This window comes from Lampetra planeri, chromosome 2 (genome assembly GCF_965212315.1).
Source record: "Lampetra planeri chromosome 2, kcLamPlan1.2.h2, whole genome shotgun sequence".
Taxonomy (NCBI): Eukaryota; Metazoa; Chordata; class Hyperoartia; order Petromyzontiformes; family Petromyzontidae; genus Lampetra; species Lampetra planeri.
The window spans coordinates 4,638,838-4,663,834 of NC_136108.1; the positions used below are offsets into that span (position 1 = coordinate 4,638,838).

The 24,997-nt window shown below is 41.9% G+C and overlaps 1 long non-coding RNA gene across 1 annotated transcript; it reads right to left on the reverse strand.

Moving 5' to 3' along the window:
* Window positions 1-31: 31 nt before the first annotated feature.
* Window positions 32-22,772, reverse strand: LOC144733402 (uncharacterized). Its single transcript, XR_013588355.1, has 3 exons — window positions 22,688-22,772; window positions 6,985-7,025; window positions 32-131 (listed from the first exon to the last, which is right to left on the reverse strand). It is a non-coding gene; the product is annotated as an uncharacterized LOC144733402 (long non-coding RNA).
* Window positions 22,773-24,997: the final 2,225 nt, after the last annotated feature.

The window sequence follows — 24,997 nt, forward strand, 5'->3', positions numbered from 1 at the left end:
TGTGGGGGGGATGGCCACGACTTACGGTGCGATTTCCATGCGTCGAGCCCGGCTCTCCCTGGACTCCAGGGCCGCTTGTTCCTTGCCTGACGGTCGGGCGAGCGGCCACTGGTGACCCCCGTGAAGCTGCGCTGCGGAGTAAGGGGGGAGGGGGCCACGATCAGCAGGAAGTGTGGAATGGAAAGTTTAATTCGCACACGTGAATTTGACATATATTCAGAATAATACCTTTTTTTGTTGCTTTAATATGGAGCTCTGCGTAGAGAGCATCCCAGGGCGCTTTACAATTAAAAACTTTCGACGGATAAATACACCCATTGGCCAATTGCTCCAGGTGAAAGGTCAGCTCATGCTAACAGACACGTTTTAACATTTCACTTGAGAGATCCGACTGTGCCCGCATTCTTTAAATGACTTGAGACAAAATTCCAAAAGGCAAACGATTCCCAGACATGTGCAAAGTTATCATGCTAACATTAATGGCAACATTACAAATATTACCTGTAGCCTTAGCCATTTTAAGTACAGTACTATCCTGTATGCATAAGTATGGAGGAACATACTCTTAGGTTTTATCGGTAAAGTCACGAAGGTAAAAAATAAAATTAATAAAAATAAAATAAAAAATCACGACGTTTCGGAGGCAACACAAGCTTCCGTCTTCAGGCGGAACCATGACAGCACGATTGCTGTATCAAGTAAAGATAAATTCCAAGAGACCCGACCTATGGGGGGACAGTGGTGCAGGCGTTAGCTGCATTTCACTCTCAACCTGGTGACTGGAGTTTGATATCTGACTGACAGAAGTAGCTAGTCGGATCTGAACATGTGCTGGAAGGCCCCTTCATCATCCTGCACTGACTGGCAGTGGACTGACAAAGTGTTATAAAATGAATACTATATTAGTGTGACTCCTGCATGCGTTGTGACGCCAACATCACACCTATAACGGCGAGTGCTGGTGTGCGGTTGTTTACGTAAAAATGTAAGGGAACTGCAGGGATTGTTTAGTAACAACTACAACACAACAATAACAAGTCCAAGTAGTGTTTTTTTTGTTCAAATCTTACGTCGTTGAAAGTTACGTGCACGTGAATGCAATTGATCTGTTTCAATGTTGACTGTGGCCTTCAGTCAGCAATGTGTACATCTGCTTTGTGATTTTTAAAGGTTGCCAGTAAAAACTCTGCCATAAGACACATGCAAAGAAAAGTACTACGTATGGTATATTAGACTTAAAACATTTTTTTTTATCAAACAGTGATATTTAAAGTTTTTTTAAAATTCAGCAATGGGTTATAGCACGTGGCCTGCTATGTCAGCAGATAAATAATTATTACATTTAAAATTTAGTGGACCTTTATTTTCCTTCTTGGTATATGCTGATGGTAATATAAAATACTTTACGTATCATTGTTTATGCCTTTCATAACAACAAAAATGCATATATTGTTGTTGTAACTCCGCTTCTTTGTGGTTACTGAAGCAACAAACAAAAGAACGTGAAAACATGCAAACTTTACGATGGAATGCGTTGTTTTCCATTTTTAAGGAGTTTAAATTGTCTTGCGCGAAACACAGACATTGAGTCATAGTAAACATGAATGTGGCCTGCATTTATATACATAGGCGTTTTGGCAAATATAGATGAAAATTACAAGATCCAGTAATGTGTGCTCGTTCCAATGTAATTTACGAGGCAATCTTGTGGGAGATTTTGTTTTAATAGAAAGTGGTTCCCCTGCAAATGTCTCCAGCTACAGCCTCCACATGACCATGAGTCACAGTCGCCTGTGCAAACATTAGAAACATCACTGAATAGGAAAATGACAAATGGGTTATCTGACTGCATTTCTTCAGCTCTGTATTGTTGTAAAATCAATGTTTTAATAACTTCCCTCAATGAATGTCCAGAAGATTCAATTAAACCACTATATTAATTTCTGTACAGGATTCTCATGCTTTGAGCAGATTAGGTTTGTGTGTTTTTGCGTATATTTCAGCTAACCTATTCTTTTCCCCAAAATGTGTAATGTGGTTTGAATTCATATGTGGCTACCTGGTCGGACGCTGTGTGTGTGTAATGTGTATGTACTGCGCGTGTACTCTGTGTGTGTGTACTGTGTGTGTACTGTGTGTGTACTGTGTGTATGTGTACTGTGTGTGTACTGTGTGTGTACTCTGTGTGTGTGTACTGTGTGTGTACTCTGTGTGTGTGTACTGTGTGTGTACTCTGTGTGTACTGTGTGTGTACTGTGTGTGTACTCTGTGTGTGTACTGTGTGTGTACTCTGTGTGTGTACTGTGTGTGTACTCTGTGTGTGTACTGTGTGTGTACTCTGTGTGTGTACTGTGTGTGTACTCTGTGTGTGTACTGTGTGTGTACTCTGTGTGTACTGTGTGTGTACTCTGTGTGCACTCTGTGTGTGTGTACTGTGTGTGTACTGTGTGTGTGTGTACTGTGTGTGTGTGTACTCTGTGTGTGTGTACTCTGTGTGTGTACTCTGTGTGTGTACTCTGTGTGTGTGTACTGTGTGTGTGTGTACTCTGTGTGTGTGTACTCTGTGTGTGTACTCTGTGTGTGTACTCTGTGTGTGTGTACTGTGTGTGTACTCTGTGTGTGTACTGTGTGTGTACTGTGTGTATGTACTGTGTGTGTACTCTGTGTGTGTGTACTGTGTGTGTGTACTGCGTGTGTACTCTGTGTGTGTACTGTGTGTGTACTGTGTGTGTACTCTGTGTGTGTACTCTGTGTGTACTCTGTGTGTGTGTACTGTGTGTGTACTCAGTGTGTGTACTGTGTGTGTACTCTGTGTGTACTGTGTGTGTACTCTGTGTGCACTCTGTGTAAGTGTACTGTGTGTGTACTGTGCGTGTACTCTGTGTGTGTGTACTCTGTGTGTGTGTACTGTGTGTGTACTCTGTGTGTGTACTCTGTGTGTGTACTCTGTGTGTGTGTACTGTGCGTGTACTCTGTGTGTGTACTGTGTGTGTACTGTGTGTGTACTCTGTGTGTGTGTACTCTGTGTGTACTGTGTGTGTACTGTGTGTGTACTCTGTGTGCACTCTGTGTGTGTGTACTGTGTGTGTACTGTGTGTGTACTCTGTGTGTGTACTGTGTGTGTACTGTGTGTATGTACTGTGTGTGTACTCTGTGTGTGTACTGTGTGTGTGTACTGCGTGTGTACTCTGTGTGTGTACTGTGTGTGTACTGTGTGCGTACTCTGTGTGTACTCTGTGTGTGTGTGTACTCTGTGTGTGTGTACTGTGTGTACTGTGTGTGTGTACTCTGTGTGTGTACTGTGTGTGTCCTCTGTGTGTGTGTACTGTGTGTGTGCTGTGTGTGTGTACTCTGTGTGTGTACTGTGTGTGTACTGTGTGTGTGTACTGTGTGTGTACTCTGTGTGTGTACTGTGTGTGTGTACTCTGTGTGTGTACTGTGTGTGTACTGTGTGTGTGTACTGTGTGTGCGACTCGGCAGGCAGTTGTCTCCTCGTGCGATTTCGCTTCGTGCATCATTTTTTTGGAACGCATCTACCGCAAAAAGCAAAGGAACCCTTGACAAGTAACTTCTGTGTTAGTTGATCGAAGGCCGTGTAATAGTGAGGTGAAGTGTCCGTACTCCCACCTCTTCCAAGACATCCGGCAAGTGTGGAAGAGTAGGCCAACTACCTTCTGAAGGGGCTCTCTAGATCTCCCTACAATGGAACACATTCCAGCAGCAGCAGTGTGAGCAAGTAAGTTGCAGGGCTGCACCTTTACCTTCATATCTTTACCTATCAAGCACATGTTTCAATAAGCTGACCGCCATATAGTCAGCACTATTGCTGGTGAGCCAGTTTTCCATTGAGACAACAACCATATATGATCATTTATGCAGGGACTTAAGACCCCATGACAATACACATCAATTAATAAACGCGTGCTTTCTCATCGAAAACAAATTACGAAATGAAATCGATAACTACCACTGCATAACTACGAAGGTGTGCACCGTCGATTTGAATACAAGTTGAATTTGATGAGATTTTTTGTAAACTAAAAATGAATTGGATCAAATGATTGTGGTGAGGAGGGAGCATCGATCCCTAATGTGCATCACATCGTGGTGGGCTGATTGAACCATGTCTGATCAGTCAGTTGGATAATGCTTTTTTGCAGCAACAATGAGCTTACACGTTAACAGAGGGCAGTATAGCAAAATCCATATTTGCACTCTGGTATGCTCCGACGGCTTTCAAAACCAATTCTGGATAAGGACCTCCCATGTCGCGTGGTCCACGGGGATTTTACGACGTACTATGCCATGATAATCAGTGCACGTTGGTGAAGGCAGTGGAGTACAGACGTGGAAGCATAGAAGTACATTCCAACAATGATGTTTTTACACTGCCTTCTGATGCCCACCATGTAGTAATATGCATGTGCATGGCGGTTGAAGCTCTATCAAGGCTCAATCAACCCCTGCTGAGCTTCCGAGATCTGATAAGATCTGTCGCATTCCAGGTGAATTGGGCATGGTATTTTTTTTTTACAATATACATGTAAATGTGTATATATTTTTTTTTCTCCAAAGGCAACTACAACGTGTTTTTTATTATAATTCTCTCTTATTAAATATTGATGAAAATTGTACTTGCAAGTTTTAATATTAAATTAACAAAATGTTTGAACTCAAAGAGTAATAAGATATGAACTTCACAAAAAATTAAATAGGATGTAATGAAATATTACCATGAAGCAATACCTTTCTCACAATAACAATTTGAGTCCAATGTGCTTTGTATTAAACAAAGTTATGAACACGTTAAATGAGCTTTAAAACTTTTAAACGGTTAAAACACCTTTTACTCAAACAACTTACAAGTCAAAACGTTCGCTTTAATTTCACCATCAGTGCGACTCAGCACAGCTCATCTCCATGTCCGTTTAATAAAAGAAATGAAAGCAAAAAAAAAATCCTGCGAGGCTTGCGTTAAATATTAACGTTTTCAAACGCAGTACGAATGCCATAACTGAACTCCTTTCAAGCGTTGAAATAACCGGTGCTACGATAATTTGATAATCAACACACGACCGCACATGCACGTGCGGGTTGTAATTATGTCTGAGCACAGAGCAGAGGATCAGGGCTGCTAGCAAGAGCCTATCACATTTCCACTGAATTATGCACAAACGTACACACAGACTAAATTATGTACAGGCGCGCGCACGCGCGCACACACACACACACACACGTGCATCGCATGGCTACAGCTGAATCGTTTACCTGTTCAAATGGCATAAACACGAGGAGGTCGGGTACACGGGAGGGATGGAATGAGATAGACAAGGGGGTTGGTGGTGGTGCTTATGTGGGGAGATTACATTCTCTCTGTTTGCAACACTTTACCAAGTACACAATGTTTTCTCGAGAATATATCTGTGCACATGTGGTGCAGATATGAACACCGATGTGCCTAAAGAAAAAGCGTTTTATAAGCGGTGCGTACTGCCAGCTGTGACGTATTGTTCAGAATCATGGCCGTTAAAAAATAAAACTGAAAAGGGCACGATGAGAGATGCATGCTTTGGAATTACATCGAGACAGAAAGAGGAACACATGGATTAGGGAACATGTGCAGTTTAAATACATTAATTCAACCCGTTAAGTAAAGTGAGCTTGGGCAGGACAATTTGATAGATGGTCAAGAGTCATGGCAGCCAAGGAACGAAACACGTCCGAGGTTATATCGTCTGAGGAGGAAGATGGAGAATTAAATAAAAACTCGACAAATCTTCAAAGCTTAAAAAGAAAAAAAGCTTAGAAAAGGCAACATTTTGGGCCATAACCCTTCATTCATGAAAGCCCATTTCATTGCCCTTCATGTTTAGCACGGTTGGGTATGTACGGTGCGAAATATGTTCAACATACGCACGTACAATTTGCAACGGCCCAAAATAGGTGTTTTTATATGCCTAGACTGAAATATGTCCACATCTCTTGCCCTTTTATAGTGTGATACATCACTTTACTAAAGCACAACAACCATATACAAGACTTGTGTCAATTCTAACTTGTGTGACGTAGGGGGGTGGTAGCGAAGTAGTTGACATACTGAACCGTTAACCCGATTCCCGGTCACGTATAGCACCAATGGGAATTTGTACCTAAATTTGTACCTAAATTTGTACCTAAATTTGTACCTCCCTTAAATAAGTACTTGATGGGGTCGATGAGCATCACTGCTGAGACCAAGGCAGCCAGGTATGGCGCTGCCCACACCACCCTCCTCACATGCTGTTTCTGACTCGGTGCTTGCGGAAATAACAAGAGTCGTTTGAGAATGACAAGGCGAAGATTTCCTCATGTCCATGTAAAAATGTGGTTTTATCATTACATCGCATTCAACAAATACGAGGGTGCTAAAACAATTTGCGCATTGTGCATTGGGCACTATAACTTATAACTAAAAAAAAGGTGGCATTCTCTTGAACAAACACTGACTTTGAGCTGATAAACATATCGCAAGCTGAGGTTTCTAGTCGTCATCTTAATTATTTATGAATTGTCATGTAGACGTACTTAGATACACATTACAAAATATGACGATGATAACAATCTTGTTAAAATATGACCCGCAATCCAGTGTACAATACACAAGCGTGTATTGCTTACTCAAGAATGTGTCCTCTTACACTCATAACACTCTAAGGTTTAGGTGAACCATAATATTTTCAAATGCAATTTTAGAATTTAATTATTAGAATGAATCTAATTACGCTTTATTTTGCGGAATGTGTCTATGCAAGTGGCAAACGCATGCTAATGCGGTGCATGTTTGTAACATGAATTCTGTGCACTGACAATTTACAAAGTTTTCACGTGTGTAATTTACAAGATATGTACAATTCCTGGCATATACAATGTAATGCTGTTTTAATGTTCGAGGCTGCTGTGTGACTGTTGTGTATATTACACCAGAAATTAGTAAATGCTGTATACCTGAGACACGTGTTCTGTGATTCATCCACCCAGTGGTACCTCTGCAAAACATCAGAGAAACACGCATTTTATAAACGCTTAAAGTAAAATAGCAAGGCATTAACCGCGGTGAAAGGCAGTCACCGCAACCCTTCAAATCGATTCCCAGAAGACTTGGTGAATAAATGATACAAACTCATTTACATAGAGATCCTTGGTATCTAATTAATTCGGTGCATTGTTTAGCTGTCGGCGGCAAAGTGCGCCCATTTCAAAAGGAAATCCACAAATCGTTAATGAGCGTTTAAATGTCGGCATTAGAGAGTGTGAGAACGACCCACAAAGCATCCGCCTGTGGGCTTCGCGTGGCATTCACGCACAACACTTAATTTGCTTACACTTCACGTCAATAAAGACATTGTGTGACAATCTTTCTTTACGTGATCTTTAACATTAAATTAGCATTAATTTGCTCCATGTCTCGACCATACGCTGTCTTGTAAATGGTATATAAATGTGCCGACAAATCGTCGACATGCATTGCTGTTTTCTTTTACACTATAGTTATCTCGGTAGTTTAAAACTACTGGCAGTGGAATTGTTTTAATGAAGATCATTCAATCATGAAAATATATTATTACAAAAAAACACTATATTTAAAATGACACTGCAGTTATATTCATTTTGTATTAATTTTTTCTTAATCAGAATTAAAATTGAAATTTGGATACAACTACCAGATTTTGCTGCCTTTAAAAATCAGCATATATTTGCATGATGCAAACTACATGACTAGTTCAATTGGAATCTGCAACAACTTTGCTAAAAATCTGCATATCACCTGGGTCTTAACGCCCATCAGATACCCTTGTATTAATTATTTGACTGATATGTCGTTTAATTCGAATATTGAGTGTGAGGTCAAATGCAATATTTCAACTCGGAAAATGACATGCCACATACAATTTGCACAAACGTTTAATAATTGCATTGAATCTAAAAATAGTAATGGTGTTCGGTTATGCCTCATTAGAACCAGAATGCATACGGCACTTGCATTCTGTCTGATGATGAGCACCGAAACATCACCACACCTCCTGGCTTCCACAAAGACACTGGTTTCACCATCAACCGCGTCAGAACATCAACAGTCCGATGTACACATCTTCATGAATTCGAAAGTAAAGACAAGCCACAGTCTGATTGTTTACACCATTGGAATCTCATTTGCCAGAAGAAAAATTATGATAATTGTTTTTTAACCCTTTTATCTGGCAACAAAACTGACACCTTTTTTGGACAAAAAAAGGTGTTTTTATTTTAAAAAAATGTCAGTTTTGTTGCCAGATAAAAGGGTAAAAAAACCAATTAGAATATTATTTCTTCTGGCAAATAAGATTCCAATAGTGTAAATGCTTACCCCGAGCTCTCATACTCTGATGGTGCATTGTCATTGAGTTGTGCGCCTTTTGGCATCATCTGGTCCAACACCATGTGAGACTAGGCTCTAAGGAAAGCTGTCTCGGGTGTGGACCAATCAACTTCAAGGACAGTGCATACATTATCAGAGTTATGTTATTTGTTTGCATTATGACTGCAGGTATTGTGGTCTATGCAAACATGACTCCTTGTAAAAAAGGTGTCAGTTTTGTTGCCAGATAAAAGGATAAAAAAACAATTATCAGTCTGATTGTTGCCATGCATTCCAAACGATGGACCATTGAGTAAATCACTGCGGTCTGTGTTCCTTCAATGGAGAAACGTCAAAACGACATGAATTCTCTCCTGAAGCTCTCTCGTGACTAGCAGACTTCCATGTTGGCGTTTAGCTTCGGAAAATATTGCCATATTCAAGAAAAGAAGAAGCAAGTATTGACGGTAATATAAAAAAGATGTTGCTTAAAATGTGTTTTATTGCATAGAGTAAACATTTGTAAATGCTCAAGAATAGTATCACACCAACCTTATTTGTATTCATCTTCTTGGTTCTTTCGGTAAAGTCACGTAGAAGGGAAATAATGAAAATAAAACATAATAAAATAAAAATTCTCACGACGTTTCGGCCACAACACAAGCAGCCGTCCTCAGGTGAAGAAACAGAGCTATCGGAAAGACAGCGTCCGACAGCTCTGTTTCTTCGAGGAAGGCTGCTTGTGTTGTGGCCGAAACGTCGTGAGAATTTTTATTTCATTATGTTTTATTTTTATTATTTTATTATTTCCCTTCTACGTGACTTTACCGAAAGAACCAAGAAGATGAATCCCTGCAGTCAGGAAAGCTTTAAATCGAAACTTATTTGTATTGCTTACTAACGACCAGTAGTGGGCTTTGATTACTTTTCGTTTATTAACAACTTTAGCAGCACACTATTAAGAGTTATTGAAAATGTTATGTTTGGATTTCGCACCATTCAAAATCTAAAGGTGAAACTCTCAAAGGTCAAAAAATTAAAACGTTTAAAATATTTTATCCAGCAATTTTGAGAGGAACCAAACTCCACATTTTTGGTCTTAGGATTTTTAAATACTTTGACTTAAAGCCCTATAAAACTTCCAGATGCTAACGTCTGTGAGCTAAGGCTAAAAAAAAAAGAATTAACCAAATTTTGGGTGCACCAAAAAGATCAGCTACATCGCCCTTGTAGAACCTATATTATAATTTACATCAGTTTCTCACTCGATTAAGTCTGGATATATAAAAAATGTTGGTGTACAACAGTTCAACGTCAATGTTTTAAGCAATTTTTTGCAATCCTTTAATTCACACTATATGGACATATTTGCGTCCACTAGTTCTCAAGATACAACTTTAATTGAAGCCAGTTAATAAAGAAACATGTGGTTGCAGTTTACGCGTTTTCAGAATTTATGCTGACACTTATGTAATTGTTTGCATATAAATGTAATTACGCTTAATGTTTCATTTCCAAAGCACTAATTGCAGCATAATCATTAAGTGAGCAGCTTATTATGTTTAGATGAAAACAACATATGCTATTTCGAAAATTTTGTTTTGCTTGGTTTGCAAAAGCCAAACACAGATCATCATGAAGTATAGTCTTACCTTTGTAATAACAATTAGAGTTTATTTGAGATGTCATAGCCGACTTGTGGATGTGTTGTTCAGTTTTACCGACTCGAGCAATAACATTTTATTTGGAAAATGGTTTTGCACAAATATTGTAGGGAAACTGATTTTTTTTTGGCAATGGCCCTTCATTCTTGAAAGCCCATTCATTATCCTTCATGTCGAGTTCTTTTTTGACTCTTATTAGTGCTTGCGCTTACCAAAACAGTGGTTGTGCATCACTACCGAAACAGTATCACCAAAACACATTCCTGCGGAGGGAGCTGGTAGGAACGTTGGGTTGCTCGGTCAATGGCCAGGGTCAACGGCGGCGTGGTGTATTCCGCAAATATGCCCGACTGTGAGGGCGGGCACAAGCCGGCGTGAGTAGGTTAAACGTTGAGTTTTATAAGGGCACAACGGGGTGACCAGCCCCGCCCCACCCAGCCCCACCCCTCCCACCCCCTACCCAGCCGCAACCCTCCCCACCCAGCCCCTCCTCACCCTCCCCTCCCCACTCAGCCCCTCCCCACCCTCCCCACCCAGCCCCTCCCCACCTTCCCCTCTCCAGCCAGCCCCACCCCTCCCATTTTTGGATGCACGATGGACAGACGGACACAATAATCCCCTCTGGGCTGGTGGAACCAGGTGGTTCCTACCAGTATAATATTCTTTAGGTCTTTCGGTAAAGCCACGTAGATAGAACAAAAAAAAATATAACAATATCACGACGTTTCGATCGCAACACAAGCAATCGTCATCAGGTGAAAATATATAGCGGGGGAGCTGCTGATAATATATGGTGGGAGCGTTCCTCAGGCAGGGAGTTATAAAGGTTTGAAATGAGTGTAGCCCAAGGGTCAGTGGGCAGGGCTAGAGATGAAATTTGCATGTCAATGTAAGATCGGATAAATCTTGACAAACGAAGCTGTGGGGGTGGCCATTGCATTGCGAGAGATTAGCATGTCAATGTAAGAAATTTGCTTGCAAATGTAAGCTTGGAGCGAACTCGGAAAAAGCCATCGCCATATGGAGGTGTAAAAGGATGGCAAGCCGCCATTTACTAACACAGCTAACGGTGGCTGTGTTAGAGAGTGTAACTCAGAAAATCGAAAATAACTGCTAACATAGGTAGGTAGGGAGGGAACATCACAGCCAGATATGACCTAAACTGGTTAATAACGTCCTTCCAATGATTGCTCAGTTTGTACCCATCTTCTCGGTTGAAATTGTGTCTGTGTTTATATATCTGGATGGCTTCATGAACAAATCTCTGAAGGTAGCCAGTGGGCTTGCAGAGTACCCTCGTCTTGGCAAAATCAACTTTGTGTGTGCCCACAGCGTTAAAACAATGATCAGCCATGGCTGAGGTATTGGTCCTACCGTGTTACAGATCCTTCGATTCCGCAAACCACCGAGATGGCAGCAGCCTTCATCCAGCCGTGGACTGACTATGGTATAATAGAGAAACAAAAATACGTCTAAATTGGATTAGGAACAACGTTTTATCTATACCTGAAAAAGTTGCTATAATGGCAGATGCCTAAATACATGACTCATCTATGCCATTGGTTTCTAGTGGAGGTATCTTGCCTACATAAGGTGTGAATACAGAGGTGATGTCCTCAGCAATCTGATACGAGCCTAGCTCCGGTTTCTGATACCTATGAAATGCAGCACGCTCATGAGGTGCACGTAATGTTTGTATGAATAACCCCGCTTGGTGTACGAGTGTCTATGCTGTGACTGCAAACCATGCTCGTGTTACTATGTTTGTTAGTTTGTATATAGGTCTAGCATCAGGTACTGCCATATCAATACATTCATGTTCTTACATCCAGGCCTGTGACTGTACTTTGAAGACCAACAATTACCTATGAAAATAATTAACATTATAAATTCATGTAAAAAACTGAGTAGAAAGGTTCTTTTTTTACCCTAAAAGTTAATTGTTTATCCTCACACATTATGAGATTAACTTTTACATTTCCCATGCGAAGCCGAAATGATCAAAATACAAAATGCAAGCAGCGTGACAACTTTATGCCATCGAGGCATTGACAGAACATGTGCGCTTATGACCCGGTTGCTGGGGAAAAAAGAATGAAAGGATCTTTACAAGGATACTTGTGCTAACCTTGTAATAGCCAGACAATCAGGTGTGCACTCTGTTTGGAATGCTTTCATAGAAACAGCTTGCCATATCTCACACTTCAGACTTTCCCAGTAGAGCCTTTGCACCTAAAAAAAAGGTCCACGTAATTGGGGAGGCTGTATCTTGAATTACTTTATACGTGCTTTTTAAAAGCACAATTAAATATAATATTTGCAACCGTGTATTGCCACTAAAAATTGCACGGTTGGTGTTTTTGTTCCAGATATTGTCGATAAAAGGTACAAACTGCTGGATTTGAAACTAGGTTAAAGTTTGGAGTGATATGACATTGCCTTCATCAGGAGTTTCAGCTACGCACGTGAATTTTAATCTGCACATGCATTCAACTGCATAAATGCATGAACTGTACGATGCAAATGATCATCACGTGGAGTTTTATTTTGTATGACATTTTACACACACACACATTCTGCTCCAATGATATAGCTTTCTGTAAAAAAGAATGGATTTCAATTAAATAGAGCAATAACGCTAGTGAACATTGCTCAAAAGCGACGTCTTGCCAACGCGTAGTTCTAAGCTTTGTTTGATAAATAAATCAAATTAAAAAGGTAACTTGAGAATGGGTAGAGCAGTCTCAAAGAGCACCTTTTTAAGACAGGTTTCAAGCAATTGAAGCCAACAGCCGCGCATCTTAATTAACCCCTCTGTATAGACAGTAAGAACGGGTCAGGCACCCCGCCGTGTGCTCCACAAGTCTTTAGAAAGTATTTAAACTGTCATGCACGTTCGTCACCAACATTTAATGACAGCGCACATGCGGCGTCGGCCACACGCTCGATTGTTTCATCTGTGGCCCTACCTCTCTATTGCCGAAAATATTTTCTTTAATGGAACAAATGACATTCGAATTTGATCCCGACTCAATTGGACATTTCTCCTTTCTCCAGAACGAGAGCCATCATGCCCAGTGCGAGCCCGACGGTTCTAACACCGAAACCTCCGCCAGCTGCTTCTTGCAGCCGTGGCATTCTTTCGACTGCGGCGGTGGCTCCGTCTCTGGCGTGGCCTCCCCGGCCTTTCGCGAGGATCTTGCGTCGTTGTCCGGGGAGGACGGAGGTGACGGCGGTGCCCGCTGCCCCGCAAGCAGCCTCTACCCGCCCGTGCTCACGCACCAGCCCTACCAGGTGCAGCGCACGGCTGCCAACGTCCGCGAACGCAGGCGGATGCTGAGCATCAACTCGGCGTTCGAGGAGCTGCGCTGCCACGTGCCGACCTTTCCCTACGAGAAGAGGCTGTCCAAGATCGACACGCTGCGCCTGGCCATCGCCTACATCGCCCTCCTCCGAGATATCCTCCTTTCGGACACCGACCCCAAAGCCTACGTCGACGAGTGCATCAAAAAAGGCCATCCCAACAGCAGCAATGCGCTTTGGAATACCAGCGGTATGCTTCTCTTTTTCTTTTAACAGTTCACACATTTTTATCTGCGGAAAGTACACGTATAGTACTCTGAAGATTAGTTCACTGTGTATAACATATGACAATTGTCAGAATGTTTTTTTGTTACAATAGTATGTGTAAAATACGTTATATTTTACTCCCTGCATAATCTCAATGATTGAAGGATTAGGTTGAAAGATCTGTGTGTGCCTCTTCTCATTTACCCAATGGCTATGTGGCATTCATATTTAATGCTGTAGTGTTATTGTAAGTGCATTAATCTTCTAAAGCTTCTCTTGTTACTGCTGGACGTATATGATATAAACACATGAATATGGTAAGAAGGCTCTTTCAAGGTTTACGTGGATACGAGTCATTCTATTGGCTCAATTATATATTTCAAATAAAAATAAATGTGGAGATGGTCACTCAAAAAAGGTCATTAACCAAGAATTCCTGTGCTTTCAGAAGTGTTCACATTATACTGCACTATTCTCAGTACCACTTAAACCTATTTCCCATAAATGCACGTTCAAAATGTTAGTTCCCGTACGCATTGCTTGGAATGCTCACTGCAGTGACACACCGACGACGCACTTGTTTTCTCAGATCTGACGGCACGGCTGTCCTGGATAAAGTGGAATTAGGGGCACCGCGTCCGTGGTCGATTTGACCTCCACCCCCCCCCCCCCCGTTTTCCCAGCTGTGCGTTCCCACGGCCCACCCTGCTCCTGCTCACTCACTCCACACGCCACACATCCACGGGCAAAAATGCTGGCACAGTCTCGAGATGGTGTGGCAAACAACGTCAATGCTTCACGGCTTTACACGGGATGTCACCTACGAGCACAGATTCACCGTGCACACCAAGAACATTCCTCCTGTTGCTCAACTTGTATCTGTATGAACATGCGTTTGACTAATGCCACACGGATACTTTCACAGCCAATATTCTGATTCATAATCGGTTTCTTTTGGGTTATGTATGTCAGTATGTTGACTTTCTTTCGCACCGTACATATCCCACCGTGATAATCAGAGGTTAGATCATCCTGTTGATGAAATGTCAATCTGAGTTATTAACCTCCACTACCCGACAAGACCAAACAACTTAAGTTGTCACAAGGACTCAGATCAGGAAACGCTCTTGTCAACATTCTGCTTGCTTTTCAACATACCAGTTTGCTGAAAAACTAAATCAAGTGGCACATTAACCCACGTAACAACTAGATTTGTTTGGCTTTGTTGGGTGGTGGAGGGTTATAACCCTAAATAAAAATGATACCTTCACGTTTGAACTCAAAATAAAACAAATATGAATCACGCTGCTTAGCTATTACACAAGTGATGTCTTTGTTGTCATATCTTGTAGATGTTAGCCTGTCACAAGGTACCATTATCTGGTAGCGGAGTATGAATATTATCAATTCGTATCTTAACATGTTATCGTTACGGTACCATAAGGTTCCATTTTTACATTTTGAATAGAATACACGCAGGATATTTAAGTATTAAATATGGGTTTTCACTCGCCTCTTTTCCTAAATGTAGGTACTGTGTTGTTTTTAATATATTGTGTGGAAGTTGTGTGTCATGTTGTTGCATTGTATAGGATGTGATCTGTGCCTTTGTATCACTTGTTCTTCAAATGAAGACCGTGTTAGCTTACCAGTAAATATGTGTATTGAATGTGACCACAACGTAAGTGGCTTTAGGTAGTTAGATGCACATGAGTATTTTGTATTTGAAATAAATAGAAAAACCCCATAACTTGCTATGCCACAACCATAAACACAATTCCTAAAGGTTAAATGGACTTTTTTAACCATAGCACTTTAAATGAAATGGTATGAACACTTCTGGAAACATACCGAGGCCATCTGACAAGTTGTACGTGTTATAATGAGAAAGAAGACTTTAAAGTCAAGGTAAAGTGTGCCACTGTATCACTCATCGTGATGTCAATGTATTGCGAGGTGCGTAGCATTTCATGTATTTGAAAAATGCTGTCATAAGTATTGCACACTTTAGAAAAACTGGTTTGCACTTAATAAAGTTCAGTGTTATATCTTGAGTTGTGTTCAGTGTATTATTGGGAGTGTTTTAAAATGGTGTTGTCTCACTGATCCTCAGTTTGCACACTTGAACAAATGCTTCGTAAGTTTTGGATACTTTCTCATATCAAACACGGATACATTTTCCCATGAAACACATCAGAAATGATACGTATAATGAAATCATGCTACAGTCTAAGCATATAGTTCAAAAGGATGAACCTTACCATTACACAACAAGCCTTAATTACAATCTCTCACATTAAGGTAGTGTGTATATATATATATTTCATTAGGGGGAGCGGTGGGACAGCAATTAGCGCACTGCATTATAAACCCAGTTATTGAAGTTCAATTCCTCGTATCAGTGGCGAGTGACATGTGAACTGGTCCTGGCACCTTCTGCACACACTTGCACTAACCATATTGGAGAAGTATGGTCAAACAACCCCCAAGAAAGACTTGGCATGAGGAGGCCTTTCATCCAGTAGTGGATTGACAAAGGGATGTTTCATAATTATTTTATAAACTGTATTTTTTTATGAATGTGCAGATATCGTACCACTCACTATATTTAGAGATGCTGTCTATATTGAGCTATTTGTCTTCGTAAACTAATCAAGGTTAGTTTGCCTCATTCACATATCCATGTCATATAGATACAGAGTATACTGGGGAGTCAATGCCCGTGATTTAAACTCGTGAAATATAACCTTACAAAGATTTATGTTTAAATTCCATTTTTGAATTATAATGTCCGTGCTTGGTCACAGTATTCTCATCTGCTCTTATTTTAATAACTGCCAAACAAAGCACAGTAATAATTTCGTTCTTAAATTTCTGTGGCGCATTTAATATCATATTCTAAAACTCTAGCTGACGGGAGTAAAGATATGTTATTACTTTCATTGGGCATCTCACGTGCAATTTTATATTGTTTACAAGGTTCTGAACATTTTATTGCCTCAGAGTTTCCTCTGGCATGTTGGGCATATGACTAATGTAGATGGCTTTAAAGCTCAACCCTAAATATACAAAGTGAATTCAACAGGTGTCAGCCATCTGTTCCGACTTTAGTTGAAAGGGCTCATCTCTTTTTTTCTTTCTACTCCCGAAATTTAATTATCAGAAGATTAGAGCACGTATCTCACGAGTGTGTTTTTGTCGTTTATTTTCACAACCAAAACATGCCCGTCGGTAGGGATGTGAGCGAGAGTCAAGGTAACACGACCGAAGCCGTTGCAATGAGAGAAAGCGAATTAATAATGAGCATGAACATTTAATGGTGAGTTCATACTTCCGTGACAGGCAAAGTTGCCAACGTGTGAACAAAGTATGAGCCTTTGGATTTAAAGCTTTCGTGACTGCAGGGATTCATATTCTTGGTTCTTTCGGTAAAGTCACGTAGAAGGGAAACAATAACATAATAAAAATATAAAACAATAAAATTCTCACGACGTTTCGACTGCAGCACAAGCAATCATCATCATCAGGTGTGAAAAACACAGCAAGTCGAAATGTCGTGAGAATTTTATTGTTTTATATTTTTATTATTTTATTGATTCCCTTCTACGTGACTTTACCGAAAGAACCAAGAATATAAAGTATGAGCCTGTTAATACTCAATTTCATATGTCTACAACGTGATATCCATTATTTGTATGCATCCATGGTATAATATATGGCTGAAAGCATGTGATTTTGTTTTGAATGCTCACGCATCATTTACACAATAGAAGCCACTAAATGATGTGCAAGTAAAATAGAAAAATGAACATAGACCATATATTTTGTAACAATACATGCTTATTAGTTTTAACGCTGCTCTTTAATAAAGAGCCTGCTCCCATTGAGCATAGATAAAGTTTGTTGCTGTATACTACAAACTTCATCACGGAAAATTACATAAAAAATTGCTCTGAGCTAAATGAAACTTCATATGCACGCTATGATATATTAGTAATATTTAATGGAACACATCCAGCAATACGTCCACCGAGGAGACAGAGTGATGAAATGAGCTCATTTGCAGGTGCTAGGTCCTGGAGATAATCATGAGAGATATCAGTAGGTTGCGATGACCTTTATCCAGCAGTGGATTTACCGTGACTGATTATGTTCAAACAATTGTCCCAATAATATTTACGGCCAAACCTGTCCCTCTAACACAACTTTGTTTATATTGCAGCCAAGGGAAGCATTTTTTTGCTCCCAACTAAATCAATCCAATGAGGCTTTAAACAATATTTAAATATTCACAGAGAGCTCTTATGCTCTGTATATGGTGGCATGAACATTTTAAGAATAATATCTCACACATTTTCATAGAGGTCTGAATCAAATGTTGGCAGAACGGTTGGTTCCACCAGTATTTGGCAGAAACTTGTGCAGCACACTGCTATTTTTTTTGCCAATTTCTCCGTTTTTTTTCTTTTAAAAAGCCAGTGGAAACTACCCTTCTGCCAATAATTAACAGTCATTGCATCTTAAACACTAATTTGTGCTTTCCTGTATGCACTGTAGAATAATTGTTATTTAGTCAGTCACCATGCCCATGTTTAAAAATATTTTTGTTAATTGGCATGATGGTCATATGTGATGCAGAGATCTCCAAAGTTACAGATACTCATTTGGCGTTCTACATTTTGTCCTGATGGATGAGACCAGAGGTGGGACAAAGTCATTGTTGTGCAAGTCACAAGTAAGTCTCAAGTCTTTGCTCTCGAGTCCCGAGTCAAGTCGAGTCAAAGATGAGGCAAGTCCAAGTCGAGTCTGAAGTCATCAAAATCATGACTCGAGTCTGACTCGAGTCCAAGTCGCATGACTCGAGTCCACACCTCTGAGGTGGGACAAAGTCATTGTTGTGCAAGTCACAAGTAAGTCTCAAGTCTTTGCTCTCGAGTCCCGAGTCAAGTCGAGTCAAAGATGAGGCAAGTCCAAGTCGAGTCTGAAGTCATCAAAATCATGACTCGAGTCTGACTCGAGTCCAAGTCGCATGACTCGAGTCCACACCTCTGGATGAGACAGCTGCAAACTGCGAGCCGAGATGAGACTCACTACTTTAATCCACGCGTGACATGTGGTAGCACAACACGTGATGTGTTTTTTTGGGTTATTCTCCGTCAGGTGAAAGTGACAGCCGATGTGTGGTAAGGGCGCATATTTGAATAAAACTGCTCATGCGGGCTGGGATGTCAGATGTTTGTGGCAGACATCATTGAACCTTATTGGTTCAATAGTTTCCATACATATTACACTCAATCAAAAACCATTCAAGCGCAACAAATATTCGTCCCAGGTAGCCACTCTAATATGCAACAAAAGTTTTAATGAAAATTGCAAAATCCCTTGCATTTCTCAAATATCAAGCAAAAATTTAAAACATAACATGTACCTCATTGTGATGTTTACTATTTCATGGTTGAATTAAGTTCCCAATGTTTAATATCATTGTGTTGTATGTGCATTTTTCCATATTTAAGACTGCCTAGGGCTTGAGCCAGTTGCTTTGTGTTTGAGAAAGAAAAAAAAAATCGAAATTTATATTACAGTATGTATATTGCATTTACGATGTTGATTTTAATAGTGAATGTATGCTGTATATCACAATAATGATCAAAACTCAAATAGAATACAGTCTACACTCACACAATTCGTTGAGTTAGCTTGTATATTACCAGATACATAATGAACAAATTGGGGTAGAGTGGTGGCACTAGCGTTAGCACAGGCACTGAGACCAACGAACTGAGTTAGACATCGGTGGCGAACAATATCTGAACCAATTCTGGGCCTCCAAATCCACAAATCTGCACTGACCAGCGTGGTGAAGTATGGTCAAACAATCCCCATAACTGAAAGGCAGACGCGGCTTTCCACCAGCACAAGATTGACAAAGATCTATAAATTGTTATTATGCGGGAATAAATTACAATTCTGGAGAGTAATAATAATTACGAACTCTGAATAGAAATAGACACATGTGGCTTTAAGCAAAATTATAATATGTCAGTATTAGATTGTATTATAAATGTTCCTTTCTAAATAATACCCCTATTTATGAAACGCATTGCAATAACAAGAAAACAGTCATAACAGATATATGAAAAAATGTGTTCGAAAGTATGAAACGTAAAAATACAATTACTAAACTAGTTAGCCAAAAATAAGACATTGCAGATCAAGCTTTCTGAAATAAATGACATTAAACAAAAAAGTACCTGTCAAAGCATCTGTTGGTATTGTGAGTCTCTTAAATCAACCCATTAGTTTGACAAAGCGGAGAGACCGTATTTGCACAGCTGTGCTCACGACGGCCAATCACAACAAAGACAGTTACCACCTCGCGTCCAATAGCAGCGGGGGAACCTCTGTGCTGTCTCGGTAAAGGGAAAAAAGGGGGCCCAACGGGCCTGTAGGGAGGCGTACGTGCGTAGCGGTGTGCCTACGTGTGGACCCAGCGTGTGAGCGTTTGTTTTTACTTCTGCCCAACGCCAAGGGACATGCGGTGTCTTCCCTCGGGACTTGCACCACCCCTCCCCCCCACCCCCGTTTCACTCTCGCTTTCGATTCCAGCACTCCGTTTCAGGCGATAAGCGCTGATGGACATGTCAATGTTTTAGCGTGAATGGGGGGGATACGTGTGGGTTTTTTAAGCAACGTTTCAGATCATATTCGGTTGTCTCCTTAAACGATGTTTGGGGCCGTTCATAAATGACGTCACGCGATTTTGGACGTTTTTTTACCCCCCCCCCCCTTCGTCACACGGCGCTAGAAAAAGTCAGACCCCCCCTCAAATATGACGTCACAAAGCTCTGCCCCCCCCCAAAAAATAAAACATGCTTCAAATCGCTTTAAACTATTGTCATTGTAGTGCGTATTTAATGTGGGGCGCTGCACTCTGATGTTGTAGGAGAAAACATAAAAAAGTATATTTAATTAAGTAGAACGTGTTGTCTATATTAATTAAAATTTCTCAACCCCCCCCCCCCTGTCACATATCGTCACAAATGTCTGACCCCCCCCCCCCCCCCCGGTGCGTGACGTCATTTATGGATTTATGGACGGCCCCTTAGGGGGTACGCCACGGTGGCTAGGAGATGTTAACTCCCTCGCCTGGTATGGAGGAGGTTGTGGGTCCGTCCGATCCCGACCCTGACGCCTGCTGCTGCTGTATATTTGGAGTTCGCGTGTTCTCCCCGTGGTCGCGTGGATTTTGTTCTGGGTCCTCTGGTTTTCCCTCCACATTCAAAAGCAACATACGTTCAGAGTATTTGGCTGCTAGAAACATGTCCACATTATATAAGCCGCTTCGTTTGGCTATCTTTTGTGGCCAGGTCGCTTCTTAAAAAGAGATATATAAGCTAAGCGGGCTTTACCGGGTAAAATAAAAAGTTAAGAGTTATGCAAACATTATTATGATGTCATTTTCAAAATGTGTGATGCATCGTTTGACAGACAAAAGTACAAATCACGAACTGCGGTTTGAGATGTTCTTAGAAATGTAGCTTTGAAAGGGAAATGTGAAAGTGTAGAATTCGGTTATGCTGGTAGGAACCTCTGGTTACACCAGCCCACATGGGATTTTATGTGTGTTAATTCTAGATTGAAGCTTTCGTGACTGTAAGGATTCATATTCTTAGGTTTTTTCGGTAAAGTCACGTAGGTAAAAAAATAAAATTAATAAACGGTTCCACCTGAAGACGGAGGCTTGTGTTGCCTCCGAAACGTCGTGATTTTTATTTTATTTTACTTTTATTAATTTTTATTTTTTACCTACGTGACTTTACCGAGAAAAAACCCTAAGAATATTATATGCGTGGTGGTGAAAAGCAAAGTCTGCAGAAAAAACCCACCGTCCACAATGTGGCATCGATAGGCCTTAAATGTTCGCCGCACTGTTGGATACACTAACCCCGTTGTCGGTATCGCCATCATTCGGGCCATCTCACAGCACAGCCAGCGAGTTATGAATTGTCGCAAATCTCTCCACGCTAGCCACCAACCATGCCATGCAAATGCGCCCTATTGATGTCACTGCAGTGTCCGTTTAAATGTAACGGGGTCGCAGTATATTCGTGCACATTGGTGCCCTTTTTCACTCACCAATGAAGTGCTGAACTCACATCGAACAGTTCAGAAGCACACTGCCCAACTACATATCTATGCGTTTTTTTTATTACACGCTTTTTTATTAACTCACTGTTATTGTATCCTCAAATCTTGCAACTCAATTTTTACCCACTTCCCAATGTGGTATCGACTGCAAACTTGGTATACTTATGTCATACTGATGCCAATACTATATTCTATCATTGAAAATAAATAAATACAAATTTTGTCAACATTTTTTTGTATATGTTATGCTTCGGCTTGGGACTAATTGTCCAAGCTCAACTGACGTTGGCTGTAATTGACCACGGCCCCTAACGTTATGGCAAGCTTCGGGGCCACTTCCTGGAGTCGTGGAGCTCGTAAGTGTGTATGTGTGTGGTCACCTGGTCCTTCCCTAGGTCGACTCAGCCTCAAAACGAGTACCTGGTGCTACTGTGTAAACACCGCCACTGGGGAGACAAAGGCGGCCGGGCGTGGTGCTAGCCACCCACCCCCCTCGCATACCTGTCAACCCCTTATCGGTGCCCTACCATATTACAGACCAATTCAGACCTTATTGGTCACCCCGTGCCCTTCTACATCTCAACGTTCATCCCACAAAATCCCATCACAAGCGAGAAACACAACACAAATAGACAACTCGTTTTTGCCCGTATTGACACGGCTGTACCTGAAAACGCAATTTCCCTGTACAAGAATACGGGGCAAACCCTGTGGGCTTGAAAGCTATGGGATATTATGAAGGTGTGGGGGTCTTTGTCTTTTCTAAAGTGGAAGAGTGACCGGGGGAGAGGTTGCAACACGGCAAGGGAACGCAATCAAACTCTCAAACAACCCACCAGGGTGCAAGTTAAATGTGATCGACCACTACCGAACGGTAACTTCATCATTGGCAATGGGTGGGATTTGGTCGGCGCAAAGCGATGTTTACCTTCGTGCCGACTGCGAGACGCGAGCCGCACGCAAGCTGAGATTGCGGCGTCGTGAGGTCGTTGACAGGAGGGGAGGGACGGGAGGGAGGGGTGGGGAAGAAGGGAGGGGAGGGGCTGGAGGGAGGGGTGGGGAAGGAGCGAGGGGAGGGGCTGGAGGGAGAGGTGGGGAAGGAGGGAGGGGCTGGAGGGAGGGGAGGGGCTGGAGGGAGGGGTGGGGAAGAAGGGAGGGGAGGGGCTGGAGGGAAGGGAGGAGAGCAGAGCGTGAAATGTTTCGTGAAATCTTTCATTTAAACAGGGGAGGGGGGGGGCACATAAAGCAAAGCATTGAAGAAAAAAACGAAATGATGAACGAAGCAAAGTGCCGACTACACCGAGCATCTTGTTTCCTCTGATCGTAAAAAAAGGGAGGAAAGGAAGGAAGGAGGGGATGGAAGGAAAGGAAGGAGGGGAGGGAAGTAATGGCTTCGGCGGTGGATTGACAATGGCTGGTGCTGATGATGGATCAGAGAAAGGCACGAGGAGTGATGACACGTCGCAGGCTTTCGCGACCATAATGGTTGTTGGGTTAGATCGCGTAAGTATGTGTCGTAATTTCTTTCTAGATTTGAGGCTTTCGTGACTGCAAGGAATCATCTTCTTAGGTTTTTTCGGTAAAGTCACGTAGAAAGTAAAATAAAATAAAAACAAAAATCACGACGTTTCGGAGGCAACACAAGTCTCCGTCATCAGGTGGGACCGTCACAGCCAGATTAGCTGTATCAAGTGAGGCAATATGTGTCGTAACCCTCCACCACCCCACACGCCCGATGCTGGATGTAATTACCAGAGAAACGTCGTACATTGTAAATGTTGACGATTTACTCTCTAACACACCGGTGGGCTGAAGCAGTAACTAATTGGCGCGTTTTCATTTTACGTGACAAACCTTACTGGCTGTGTCGGGTGGTGGACGGTTACGACACAACATTTTTATTTCCGCGATCCATCCCAAAAGCCTTCATGATGAACGTGGAGTTAGAGTCGGCATTGGCTGTCAGAGTGTGCGATGATGATACAACTGTGGGTCTCGAGGTTGGTTTGGGGATAGCCAGGGGTGAGGTGCCTCCGCGTGCCAGCAAGCCAAGGCCAATCGCACGCAACACGGGGTTTATATCGACGTGTCTGTTCAACTTCTTTCGCACTGTACGTAGCCAACCGTGCTGATCGGAGGTGCGGGGGAAGGACAACAAACTAACACATGCAGAAATGAGTTAGCGGCCCAACCATGAACGTGAAGCAACGTTGAGCAGTCGTACTGCTGATGTCGGCTTAATACAGCCGCCCCTCATAGACCCCCTCGAGTCGCCTAACATTTGAGAATGTCAGACTAGTCACCTAGATGTGATGATGATACCAGACTAGTCACCCAGATGTGATGATGATGCCAGACTAGTCACCTAGATGTGGTGATGATGATGTCAGACTAGTCACCTGGAGGTGATAATGATGCCAGACTAGTCACCTGGAGGTGATGATGATGCCAGACTAGTCACCTGGAGGTGATGATGATGATGACAGACTAGTCACCTGGATGTGATGATGATGATGCCAGACTAGTCACCTGGATGTGATGATGATGCCAAACTAGTCACCTGGAGGTGATGATGATGCCAGACTAGTCACCTGGATGTGATGATGATGCCAGACAAGTCACCTGGATGTGATGATGATGCCAGACTAGTCACCTGGAGGTGATGATGATGATGATGCCAGACTAGTCACCTGGAGGTGATGATGATGATGCCAGACTAGTCACCTGGAGGTGATGCTGATGCCAGACTAGTCATCTGGATGTGATGATGATGCCAGACAAGTCACCCAGATGTGATGATGATGCCAGACTAGTCACCCAGATGTGATGACAATGCCAGACTAGTCACCCGGATGTGATGATGATGCCAGACTAGTTACCTGGGTGTGATGATGATGTCAGACTAGTCACGTGGACGTGATGATGATGCCAGACTAGTCACCTGGATGTGATGATGATGCCAGACTAGTCACGTGGATGTGATGATGATGCCAGACTAGTCACCTGGATGTGATGATAATGCCAGACTAGTCACCCGGATGTGATGATGATGCCAGACTAGTCACCTGGATGTGATGATAATGCCAGACTAGTCACCTGGAGGTGATGATGATGCCAGACTAGTCACCTGGATGTGATGATAATGCCAGACTAGTCACCTGGAGGTGATGATGATGCCAGACTAGTCACCTGGAGGTGATGATGATGCCAGACTAGTCACCTTGACGTGATGATCATG